Source organism: Plectropomus leopardus, chromosome 7 (genome assembly GCF_026936395.1).
Source record: "Plectropomus leopardus strain MGB_pleo_1.0 chromosome 7, ASM2693639v1, whole genome shotgun sequence".
NCBI lineage: Eukaryota > Metazoa > Chordata > Actinopteri > Perciformes > Serranidae > Plectropomus > Plectropomus leopardus.
This window is the reverse complement of record NC_142182.1, coordinates 25,960,401-25,973,307: the sequence shown is the minus strand read 5'-3', so window position 1 is coordinate 25,973,307 and position 12,907 is coordinate 25,960,401.

Below are 12,907 nucleotides of genomic sequence, written 5' to 3'. Positions count from 1 at the left end.
CATTTTTTTTTTGCACATTCATTGATTCTGAACCTTTCAATAAGGGAGAAGCCCTAGGTGTACTTTTAAAGAATTTCTAACAAGTTAATTGAACTTTTAATTTTATATAAAGGAAAGTCTGCAGGGGAGCTGTGGTAAATAATGTCCGGATGCTTTGAAAATGAGTTATAAACCATTGCCAAGTTTGAAAATCCCCCCAAAATGACAATGGCTTTGTATGTTTATAGGTTTGTAAAGAAGACTTAAACCCTTTTTGCAAGGTACTTACAGGATAGTTTGGATGTTTTGAAGTTAGTTTGTGTAAAGTAGTTATCTACACTCAGTGTATTACCTGCAGTGGATCATTGTCGGCACACCCAATTTTGAGAATCAGTTAGGCGTACTGACATGAAAGCTAGACAATGTACTGCTGTGGATGGGGTCAGTAGAAAAACATATTTTAGTCACCTCAAACCGGTACCAGCCAAAAAATTATATATCACTTTAAGTGTATGCTATATTAAGAATATTTTCACATCAGAGAGCCCTTTCTGACGAAGAACTGTTGCTCTCTTCAAAGCCGCCAGACTCTAGTGAGAAACTAAACACTGTATTTTAATGTTACTGAGCACAGGAGCTGCTGGTCTCAGCTGCCCCCATTGGTAGTTTATTTGATTCTAAAGTGTTTCCTTAGGTTTACCAAAGTTGCACAGTAACACAAACTATGGCCAATCGAGGCAGTGGTAGACCAGCAACTCCTGTGTTCTGTGAGGTAAAATTACTTTTTTGTTCAAAGAAGGTCTGGTGGCTTTGAAGAGCGCATAGATGGATGTAAGGGCTCCATTTCAGATAAAGTGTTGAAAACATTCTAAATATAGGTGCATAAAATAAATTTTGTTGCTGCCTCTGTAAAAGGCGTGTCAACTGAAATCTGCCATAGCTAAATCTGAACTAACCCTTGAAGAAAACAAAGTCGCCTAATACCACAAGGTATCACCAAGGCAGCAGTACACCAGCAGCTTCTGTGTTCATTGAGGTAAAATTACTATTTTTGTCGATGGAGTCTGGCTATGAAGAGGACATAGATATGTTTCACCTTCAGTGACTACCTTCTATTTTAGGTAAGATATTAATAAAATATTTCATTTAACCCCACTTCAAAAATCCAAGCTATACCTTTAACATTCAAACTACAGCCTGGATGGATTTTTGTGAAAAGAATTAGCATTAACTGAAAACTTGGTAGCTTATGCTATCAGATTTTTTTTGCTTGTAATTGACGATAAAGCACTCGTGAATCATTTATTAACCATAGTTAATGTATCTTAAATAATAATTTATTACCCAAAGCAACAGGTTAATAGAGAGTAGTTTCATTCATTTTTATTTTTCATAGGCACAAAATTTTCCCCAATAAATAGCAGCCCCACAATTTCAGTACATGACAACTGTGAAATGAAGTCATGAACTGCCCAACAACATGGTTTTATCCCATAAGACACTTCATAATATTCCATCAGCAGACAGCAGATCAAGTATAAAGGATCTTCATGAACGCCGTCACAGTTTACATTTTGAGTAAACTGAACCTGCAACCTGCAGCAATCATATCCATAGTGTCATATACTACACTCAAGTAGTGTTTCCACTTGCATATACAATATAAATCCCAGGTCTCACTGTATTATTCGTGCAGTTTTTTTCCCCCTAAATTTGGCAGTGACAAAGGCATGAAAGCTATTTATTAGTTATGACAGTTTTAGGACAGGTAGATGGGTAATGACAAGACTTAGGAGGCAGTGGAACATATGTCTGTGCCTTTGTGTCTGTGTCTCCAGGTTTAGGTATTACATATTACAGCTTCTGAGCTGGGAGAATGAAAAATGTTGTCCATTCCAGCTTCTTTTGTCACCACATCTACCTGCTAAACAGGAATTTTCCCGCCAAAGCTGCTGTGGTCTTTTTTAAATTTGTCTTTGTTTATGTACCAACTGAGATTTGATTAATCATCTTCTTATGCCTTTGCAGACATTAGTGACCTTAGCCCATCATTATGATTAATAGCGCAACACTATGATGACTTATGTATGTCTGGTCTGTTGGCAAAGGCATGGTCCATGTGGATTTGTACTAAATGCATTTGCACATGCAAGCATGACTAAGCATTGACATATCTGACTGCAGATGAAACAATGATCTGTTCGCACATTTTTATTAATGTTTGTGTCTTGCATGGATCTATGGATGGCAATGTCAGTCTGTTGTCTGTTTACTACTGTGGTCGAGGCTGATATATCTCAAGAACTACTGAACAGATTGCCTTAACATTTATATTATAATCATTATTGTGAGTGTGTGCATGTAACTCTGTGCTGCTGTGCCTGAGCTGCATGGCCATAGACGCTCTTGTAATGTTTAAAGGAATGCTCCAACCCCAGTACATCCATTTGCATATTGATGACTCACCCTGCATTATGTTGAATTAGTGAATAACTTTGTTTGTCTTACATGCCTCCATTAAACCAAGAATCCAAAAACTATGAACTTTCTTGATCAAATGGAGGGGGGTGTTTTTTTGGGAAAACTAAGTATTGTGCAAAGTATTATCCAAGTTTCATTTACCCAGTCGGATGCTCAGTATTTCCCAAATATACAGTCCTTTTTGACAGAGAAATAAACAAAAGGTGAGACTTTTAAAAGCCAGACTCTATTGATAAAAGCACCTCACTAAACAAGACAGCTGCTGGTCTACTGCTGCCTCGGTTATTTAGTTTTGTTGTTTGACTTTGGTGAATCTGAACTAAAATGTTAAAACACCAAAGTCATTCATTAACACAAAAAAACTAACATATTACATAAAATGACTGTTTTTGTCAGTGGAATCTGGCCCTGTTTGTAGGGGCTGTCTTTTTTGGAAGCATACAGCTGAATAAATGAAACTTGGATTATATTACACAAATTTTAAACTTTTTCATATACTTTGGCTGTTGTTAGACATGGCCCCCTTTCAATTAAATTCATCAACAATTTTCGCAATTTTTGGATTTTTCATTCATTGTGGATGCGTGTGAAAAAAACAATGTTTTTCTTCCAAAATTCAACACAACAGGGTGATAAATTGGTACACAAATGTTAATTTGGGGGATAAGGTCTTCCTTAAACAAACATAATATTCTAAAGAGAGAACTATCTACCTTTGCTGTTGTGACCTTTATTTTATGCTGTGTGCATGTGTGTCACAAATTGTTTTACTGTTTACATTTGTACTGTCTCTTTCTCAGCATGTCAGTCATCTATAAAGCAGTTTGAATAGTACTAACCTGCCATTTTAGCTCTTAATTTTTTCAAGTCAAAGGTGTTGAGGAAGAGAGTGGGTTGAAATCTTTAAATGTATGCAGTCGTCAATGTTAGGTGCACATACTGATGTCAAAGTACTAACAATAAAAGCCACTATTAGTTGCATGGCTTTGCACAGAGTGTTCCAATCATAAGTGATAAAAAATACCTGAAGTGTGTACTTTTCTTTCAATATGAAGCTTAGCAGAGTGAAAAGAGGCTTTATCCATCTAGGTCATCAGAATAAGCTTTTTGTTTACATATGATGATAAGAATGCATTGTCGAATCCCTCTACAAACAGCATATAATCTAAGCTAATATTTAGTTTTGTCTCAGTGCATAATCAGTCACTTGGCCCAGATCATAGAATAGAGTATTTAATGTTCATTGATTGAATGAATAATAGAATGAAGAGGCCTGGAGAGCACTGCATTCTGTCTATACAATATAGACAGAGGAAAGTGACATGACAATTTTAAAAAGTTGATTAGAAAATCTGAGAGCAACAACGGAAAAAGGAAACTTCATAGATTAGGATCTTCTGAAGAAGTAGTGGCAGTTCCTAAAAGAGCTAGGAAAGGTTTTTTGCTATAGACAGCTGGATATTTATCTCTTTACGGCATGTCTGGATCTTTTGCACACACAAAGAGAAATGTGTTTGTCATCTTTAGCCCTGAAATTTCCAGGAAGGCTTAAGGAAAAGAAAAAAAAAACATAAAAGAAGCATATGAAATCAAAGAGATCTGATAACCTGATTGACTGTAAGCCTCTTTTCATAAATTTTCATTGCAAAGTTTGTGTAAGGACACACTCTACATTTCTATCCAAGTAAGGCTCCAAAAACAAATCGTAAGTCATTCAGACTTGGAGAAAAGAACTCCTCTGTTTTTATCACATCAACTGTCTACGTGTGATCACCCCCTAACTCCAGCTTAATACTGATACTCTAGTGCTTGGGTTTATTCTTTAAAATCAGTAAACTTTCAGTGCATAATCTCCTTGACTGGTATCACATTGATACGTAAACCAACTGTCACTTTGATCTGTGATGTAATAGTGGTAGCCTGACATGATACTAAGCTAATAAACACTTCTGCTTTGTGTTTATTCAGTGTACCCATTTTGTTCATTGGCGTATATCCTGTGCAAATGCATTATGGCAATCTGTGTTGACACTGGGAATACACAGACAGCGGAGGGCATTGTTTGCCCAGTTTTAAAATAGGTCAGCTGGAGGTGCCACAGACAAGGACCACAGCACAGACAGGTCTCCAAACATTTCATGAAGCTATGTCTTATAGAACAAGTGCAGTATGTGCTCAGTGGCAAAAAGTATTTACTTTTACCATCACAATAAAGATTGAAGGAGGGACAATGAGATGCATATTTCAGAAAATGATATATGGATGTAATTGTAATATTAGGAAGCTACACCAAAATTTAAACTACCTGCACCATCCCCACAATTATAATCTTGACCAAAGCTCTACTGCATGCTCTTTACATTTAAGCTAACAATTTCACATGATGGATGCCATAAAAATCCACTTAAAAAAATGGTAAAAATTGTTGCAGCAAAACCAAATATATCATATTTTATATTACAGCTGTTGTTCTCTTTTTAAGAGAGTTGCTCTGTGGCTCAAGAAGCTAATACGGGTTGATATCCATGGTATGATGTTACCCAGATCTTCCGCATTGTGGGGTCCATAGAGCAAGCACACTTAAACCTTCCACCAGTAGAATGTCTAACCTCTGGTTTAGCACTCTGCTAACTTGATTGGGGATGAAATAATTTAATCTTGTGGCTTTTCTAGACTTTCAAAATGTTATCAGACTGAATGGATCTGATCCTGATACTGAGTCATTTTGTGGGGTTGTGACACTGAAAAAAAATGTATCCACTGATTTACAGACATTTTTTCACAATGTAAGTTTATGGGGAAAAAACCCTAATCACTTATCTGTACCTGCCTACTGTAAGCTAATGTATCCTCGCTTCTTTAATAAAGCACAGAATTTTCCTGTCTTCATAGGTTGTCCGCATTTGGGTCCTTGTCCTGCTGCCATGCACCCATCTGCCTCACAACTGGCTAATGTTACCCCAAGCTACCCCTGCTGGCATTCAGCAGAGATGAAAAGCATTCTACAGAGATCTGGTAAGCTCACTTTTTTTCTCACTGCACTTTCCCAGATTGTTTTCATTGTCGCACTTATAGTCGTCAGCACCAACAAACTCAGGCTCAAGTAGCATCAGCTAAGGCAGTTTATGAGATTTCAAGCAGCTCCCTCTGGAGCTACAAAAGGCATTTATAACTTTTTTCACATATGCAATAGTGCTCCCTAAGACCTGTAAACAGACTTTGCCGTGTAAATTTGGAGGAGTCTCTCTTCAATATAAAAGTTATTAGCTGCTGCTCTTGGTTTGCATCTCGTGGTATTTTTATCACACACTTATGTTCGGGAATTCAGCACACCTGTGCTAACTGGTAACTTGGCTCTGTGCTAATGAGAAACTGTGGGCAAAGCTAATGACAGGCAAACCTCTGGACACCACAGTGTCAAATATTGCTGACCTGTCTCTCCAGAGGTTTCCCCCATTTACTTTATTTCCAAGTTTTGCTTTGTTTTCTAGTTTTCCTTGTCTTCTGAGAGAGCTTGGGCTGGGTCAGGAAGCTGTGCTGTTGTGGCTTATAGAGCCCTTTGAGAAATTTTAAGTGAAACTTAATTATAAATAGATTTGTTTATTACTGTCTGATCTAAGTCATAGACAGCCAGCCAGAAGCATTTTAAAACCATTTATCAAGGTTTGAAATTCAGGCCGAAGCCCATTTTGTTGCACCTGCAGGATATAAATAGAAATATTTACCATGGTTGTTTTTTGTACTGATATCAACTATAAACAGTTCTAAGAAATGTTGCGAGTTTAATTAAAATTCAAGGCTCGAGGTGATATATTAGCTGTGGCTACTTGACATTTGCACGTTCCTTTGCAATCATATTATGCAGTGTGTACAGTCAATACTGCATCTTCAAATGATTCTGTCAATATTTATTTAAATGTCACAATTTAATTATCTAGTTGAGACCTCAACTGTAATATCCTCCAGACATGCAACACTTCAGACTGCACCGCAGGAAGCTGCATTCTGCACAGCATCACTTCTTATCTCTGTTGCTTTAATCATGAAGCTTAAATGCCTTTAAGTGTAAAGTTTAATGCAATTTATTTCAATGAAATATACTGTAATATTTAGAAATACATCCAGCACCTAAAATTGATTGCTACATAGGCCTTCTTTTCCGTCATGTAAGCACCCACTGCAATCATCCTAAACATTAAGCAGGTTTCCATTGCAGATTTACACAGAAATTAAGCGACATTTTCGAAATATTGATAAAACACAATTGCAAGATGACTGATGACTGTGTTTCCACTGTTTCCGACCTTTCTTGCAATGTTAGGAGTTTTTTTGATGTAATAACACCTTTTGTAACGCTTACTGCATCATGCACAAGGGAGCCAATTTCTTCTACCACCTCATTATAGCATTTTTTTTTTTTTCAATAAACGGGAATTTTTCAAAAACTGACATGTTTCCATTAGGCGTATTTTACATTTGCAATTTCAATTTGCACAATTTGGGAGTTAATAGAAACCCACCTAGTGTTTGCCCTCTTTGAAAGTAACAGATCGTGGCAGACACAGAGTTCTTAGGGCTCTGACACACAAAGCCAAGAGTCAGCTGTCAGTCAATATTGAGCAGTTGGTGAGCAGCTGTTGCGCTATTTTTTGTGGTGTTTCCTGCACAGTTGGCATTAGTCAGCTTTTGTCACCCTTTTTTTTTTGGCCAGTTCAGCATTTTGACTCATTGTCAGAGCTGGTAGAACTCTGGTGAATTAAACACTGATTGGCAGTTCAGCTCAGTGTACTAGAAGAGAAAGGAGGGATGTATGATGATACTGGCACATCTTCGGTATCGACAGATATGGGCTTCAAAATGAAATATCAGAATGGGCTAACATCACAAACCATTTTTTTTAAATTGACGAAGTGAACATGTATAAAACATCAACCCTAAATGTAAGCATTTTTCTTATTTTGCACCATGAATTAATATTACATACATGGAAAATCATTCCATTTAATGTCTCCATCTGCTGTTGCCACCACAATAAGAGTATGCATAATATGATGTTGAGTCCACCACAGAGGAAACTTGATGACCATTACAATTAGGTGTTGGAAAAAGTGGATGTATCCATATCGGCATTAATTATTAGCCAAATGAGTTTTTATATATCGGCATATCAGATATTGGCAAAAAATCCAATAACATGCATCCCTCTGACCAATCAGTGGTCTGCAGTTTCAGCTTCTTTTGTAACCCCAGGAAAGCAGGTACCACAAAAGGTGGTACCAGGTAAGAGGTACCAGGTACATTTTTCTAATGGAAATCCAAACAAGTAGAGTAGAGTGGAGTAGAGCCGGTACCATGTAGTGGAAACATGGTGAAAGTGAGGTAACAAACTACTTTTACGGTGCCTTGCTATCTGGAGAATCTTGATGTGTGCAGCATAAAATCAGATTATGGTCTTCATAACAATGACAATATTTTTTTTTGTTGTTTTGTTTTCTAACTGCCCCCAGACCTTTGACATGTAGTGTAAAACCAAGTTTGCTGTTGCCCCCAGTAACTACAGGTGTCACCAGGTCAACAAGGACTGAAATCTTTGAGATATTCTACTTTATACTATTTGGATCTGTCCCATTGCTGAAATATGATAAATGTCCATCTTACATTCTTCTCTCTGGGCTACCAGTTGTTGTGGTCAAAACTATACAAAGCTCCATTATACAAGTCACTTGGAAAAATGTTTTTAACCAGGACTGTAGGAACATTGGCCAAGCTCGACATACAATACTTTGAGGAGATTTGCAACAACACACAGCCACTGGTTTGCTGTGTACATACTGCAGGAGACATGAGTTCAATGAAATTCCAAGAAATCATGTAATCTTAGAATAATGCTCACATGCTTGTGTCTGGCTGGTTTGGGATTACTATACATTAAAGACATAAAGCCAGATTCTGTCAGCCAACTCATATGGAACAAATTGTTGTGTGAAGTTAGAATATGTACAGTATAAGTGTGTAAGCTGTGACCTCATCAATCCGCACGAGGCAAAAGTACAGCAGAGAGTAGAAAGTGATGACAGCGTACCTCCTATGGGAAGGTAGATTTAGAGCCGACATAGTGGATGGTTTGGGGTGGAGGTTTGGCTTTTTATCCAAACTCTGGTACCAGCAAGAGACAGCGTGGCTTTCAGGTGAGTGATATGGCAGCAAGAGTTAAAAGAACACTAATGGGTTAAAAACGGTGCCATGAGTAAAACATGCATTAGAGGCATATATAATGTTACTATGACAGGCAGCCCACAGCACACATGAAAATTTTGTTTTGTAAAACAAATCTGTTAGTCTCAAGTGAAGGTGATCTATTGATTTTTGTTGTTTGTGTTAGTGTTTGTTTTTATAGTTACATTTGTGTCAAAATTTTGCTCTGGGTGGCTTTCAGTCATATAAGGTAAACTGAAACTACTGTTATTCCAAGTTACAGTCGATGGACAAGGGTATCCTCGCTCTGTGTGTGTGTGTGTGCGTGCGTGTGTTTGTGCGCGCGTGCGTGTGTTTGTGCCCGGTCGTTGGTACAATTATTTGTGTCATACGCATCATATTAGCATTTCTAAAGTGACATAGCACTTATTTTCATCTTTGCAATGTAGCCAAAATCGTAGGTCACATAAATGGCTACAGTTTAACCCTTTGAAACCTGGGGCAACATTGATTTTCTTGTGCTGCTTTCAGATCACATAAACAGACGTTAATGACAATGACAAAGTTCAAACAAAAAAAAAAAAGAAATGTAAAGCTTCAACATATCCTCTGTTGACTCCTGGCATTATCACTTATGTTGTGCATCTCTGGATAGGCTAACATTACTTTTGCTTTGTCCATTCCATATACTGTATATCCACTTCAGAATACCTTTAACTTGTTCTCCTCCCTTGTTTCAGATGTATGTGTCCTTCAGGTTACATTTCATGTTCTTCATTTGCTTCTTGGTCAAACAGCTCTAAAAAAGGTCTTGGATAGATGCAAAAAAAAAAGTAAAACTAACCCACAAAATCACAACTTCTCCAAACACTTTAATGCTGGACAAAAGTTTCAGTGTGTGCGTGATGACAAACTGCATAAACGCAGCACTCAAAAGAGAAAATACAAATAATGTTCCGAAATGTGAAAAACTGATTGCTTTGGCTATTATGTAGGGTAGAAAGGTTTGCAATTCAATGCATTACAATACAGTGCAAAAGCCACACTAGAATTCACAAATACGACACATCTTCACAACAAGGCAGAGGCATTTTATACATAGAAAGCAGTAAGAATGCTCCAGCTTCATTGATAAAAAAATGTGCAGTATCACATAGACGAAGGCCGAGAATTAGTAAATCAAGAAAACATCATCAGGTGCAGCTGTAGAGTTTCTAGTTTGATTTATTTTTCAAATGCTCTTACCTGACTCGGCTTATGTAAATACTATGTGATACAGTCTTCAACACAAAATGTTCCAGCTTATTCAAAAGTAATAGTCATTTGACAGAGTGCATTCATGACACAGAGTGATAATTAAGAAAATATATTTACTGCAAATCAATTTAGTGTTTAGGTGTTGACATTATTTATTAATATAAAATGGTACAGTTCGCAGAACATCAGAACCTGGGCTGCTTTTCATCTCTGCGAAATCTGACCTTTTGTTTTTCACCAAGGTTCTCTTGATGCAAAGCCAAAGAAATATCGTGTGTCACTGAAATGCAAACAACATGTCTCAGAGAACGAACATGCAGCTGTTGAAATTTACAGCAATACACTTCCAAAAATAAATTCCTTAGTGTGTTTTACATCCCAAGAGTATACAGATTTATTCTTATTTTAAAGGGTATGGTGAGCCTTTCAGTTTTCTTGATTGTCACCATGCTCACAAGATAAGAAAGAAGGAGCAGGTGACCTTTTCAAGCAATTGTTGTTATTAAACAGTTTTTTCTCACATTCAGTGAGTGTTGGTTGTCAAGGCATAACAACACAAGTGATAATGATCAGCCTTATTCAAAATCCAATAAGCCTGTAAAGTATTTGTTTTTGTCTCTTATTTTGCCTTTGTTTCTGGATACATCTGCGCGCTAATGACGGAGCAGTCAGGTTTTCGATAGCATCGCATTTGTTGTTATTAAAATGGCATCATTAAGGAGCATGTATTCATTTGTTCCCTGCTACATTTTCGATTTTCATTAGAAATTTATGTTTCATAATAAAGGCTATGAGGGCTATGAACAAAAACCCAGAGGAGATGAGACACAGACAGCCCCTCATCTTCCTGTGAGTTGCTGCTGATGGTGTAATTGGCCCAATCAGTCTTCATTACACTTCCAATATGAGGGCTGTGGAGGACAAATTCTTCATGTTGTGTTCCTGAAGTTACAGCTGAGCTAAGAAATGTTAAAAATTAAACATTTGGTTTTTTAGTGGTAAAGTCGAACTGTATACTCAAAGACTTCTTTTTAAATATGAATAATTTATAGTTGATGAAAGCAGGGTAAACCAGACAGTTAAGAGATTTCCACTGCTTAGATTGTTTCATTTAGGTAATTTTTGTTGAGTATTTCACAAGAAAAGAGTGATGATGGAAAGGTACACCAAATTTATGCCATTCTGTTTTACCAGAAGCATGTTTTTCTTCTTTTCAATTCAACTGACCTTCGGTTAAGCCTTGCCCCCTGTAGTTGCACTTACATGATTAAAGGGAAAGGAAAAAAATAATTTAGTGCAGTGTCAGCAGTAGAAAATATAGAAATGATAGACATGACATAATCACAATATTATGTGTCAAAGAGCAAGATGTAAGGATTAGACAAGAAAAAGCAGAATTCAGAGTCCTTATTGCGGCAACAATATCAACTTTGCCAGCTGAAATGGACGTAGCTCACTAGCAAGAGAGGACACTCTCTTTAGCTGACTTTTTGACACTACTAAAATGAAAAGGGGTCTTTAATATCAACCTGCTCTCATTCCCAAGTTGTCAAATATCAACTATTCATGATGCTGCACAGCTCCTTATTGCTATGCAGAGCACTTTTTAGCATCTCTATGTGACGCACAGCTAAAACACATTGTAACATGTGGCTAATGTTGTAAAACGGTAGCCCGTATTCATTGCCACATGATGCGTTCCTGGATGGCTTCAGTTGAGAATGCGGCCGGACAGAATCGTTTACTGTGTTATTATACGCCGGTGGATGGCCAGATGGCACCTTCTGGAGCAGTATGATATGCTGACAGGCGTCATCACTTGAGAACACGGCCGTATAGAACCTGTCGCATCCGCATGATATGCTGCTGAACAGCATCAAGTTGAACGCTGCCTGTAATCATGCATTTTATGGAGCTCGAAGATCCCTATAGGATGGGCAGTAGGGGCGATCCAGCAAACCCCACACTGTCATACGGGGATCCGGTGGTCACTTCCCATCTGAATGTGATAGGGTTTTTTCTACACCTTACCATGTGCCTCTTTTGCCTAATCCTAACCATCCACGTCGGGATGTGATTTCACTGACATCCCAGCGTTGGTTGCCATGTGCTGTTGCCTGAACGTAACCACATGCATGTGCTTGTGTTGACATCATGGTAGCTGCATCCAGGAACATAAAAAGCAAACACAGAGGGATACCTAAAGTCTTATATGTAGACACAGAAGTCCACTCCAAAGCAGCAAAACTACTTGGTTAAGTTTACAAAAAGATCATGTTTTGGGCTAAACTAGACATAAATTTAACATATAACTAACATCCGTGCATAACGGCCGTGCATTAATTAGGTAACATTAAGTAGCTTTATGTTAAAACAATTCTGACTGTGGTCTCTGGGGTGTGAAAGTCTTGTTTTGTTTGACCCCCCCACCCTTCTCCGAGGGGTTTACACAATTTTAAGTTGAAAGCCTGTTGTAGCCCATTAAATACAATGTTTTTGGCGTCAATATCGCACATCAAAGGGGCACGATAAGGCGTAGATATTTGATGATGTGTTTACTTGATTGTGTGATATTCTCTTAAAAGGTGTAGGCCTCTTTTTGTCATAACTTCAGAGTCAGTTTGTATTGTATTGTATTGTATTGTATTGTAGTGTGGAGCTAGTTCGTCATATAAGGATGATGTGTAAACAACAAAATCAACAGGTGTGTGGCACAAACGCTAAACGCTACATTTTCACAATACTGAAAGTATTGAGTCACCCTCAGTTAAATTCTGTACAGCAGAGACACATCACGAAATCAGAAGAAGCTAGTAAAGACGATTCAATTCCATTTCACAATACAAAATACCTTCTAATGAAAACACATTTTTGCCTTTTTGGCTCAAGAACACATGCATGAGCGTGCTTCTTCCAAATAAAGAGGTGCAAAGTGAATTCAGACACACAAAAAATTCTGCGCAACTGGCAAAGCACGCATTGAGTGACTCTTCCT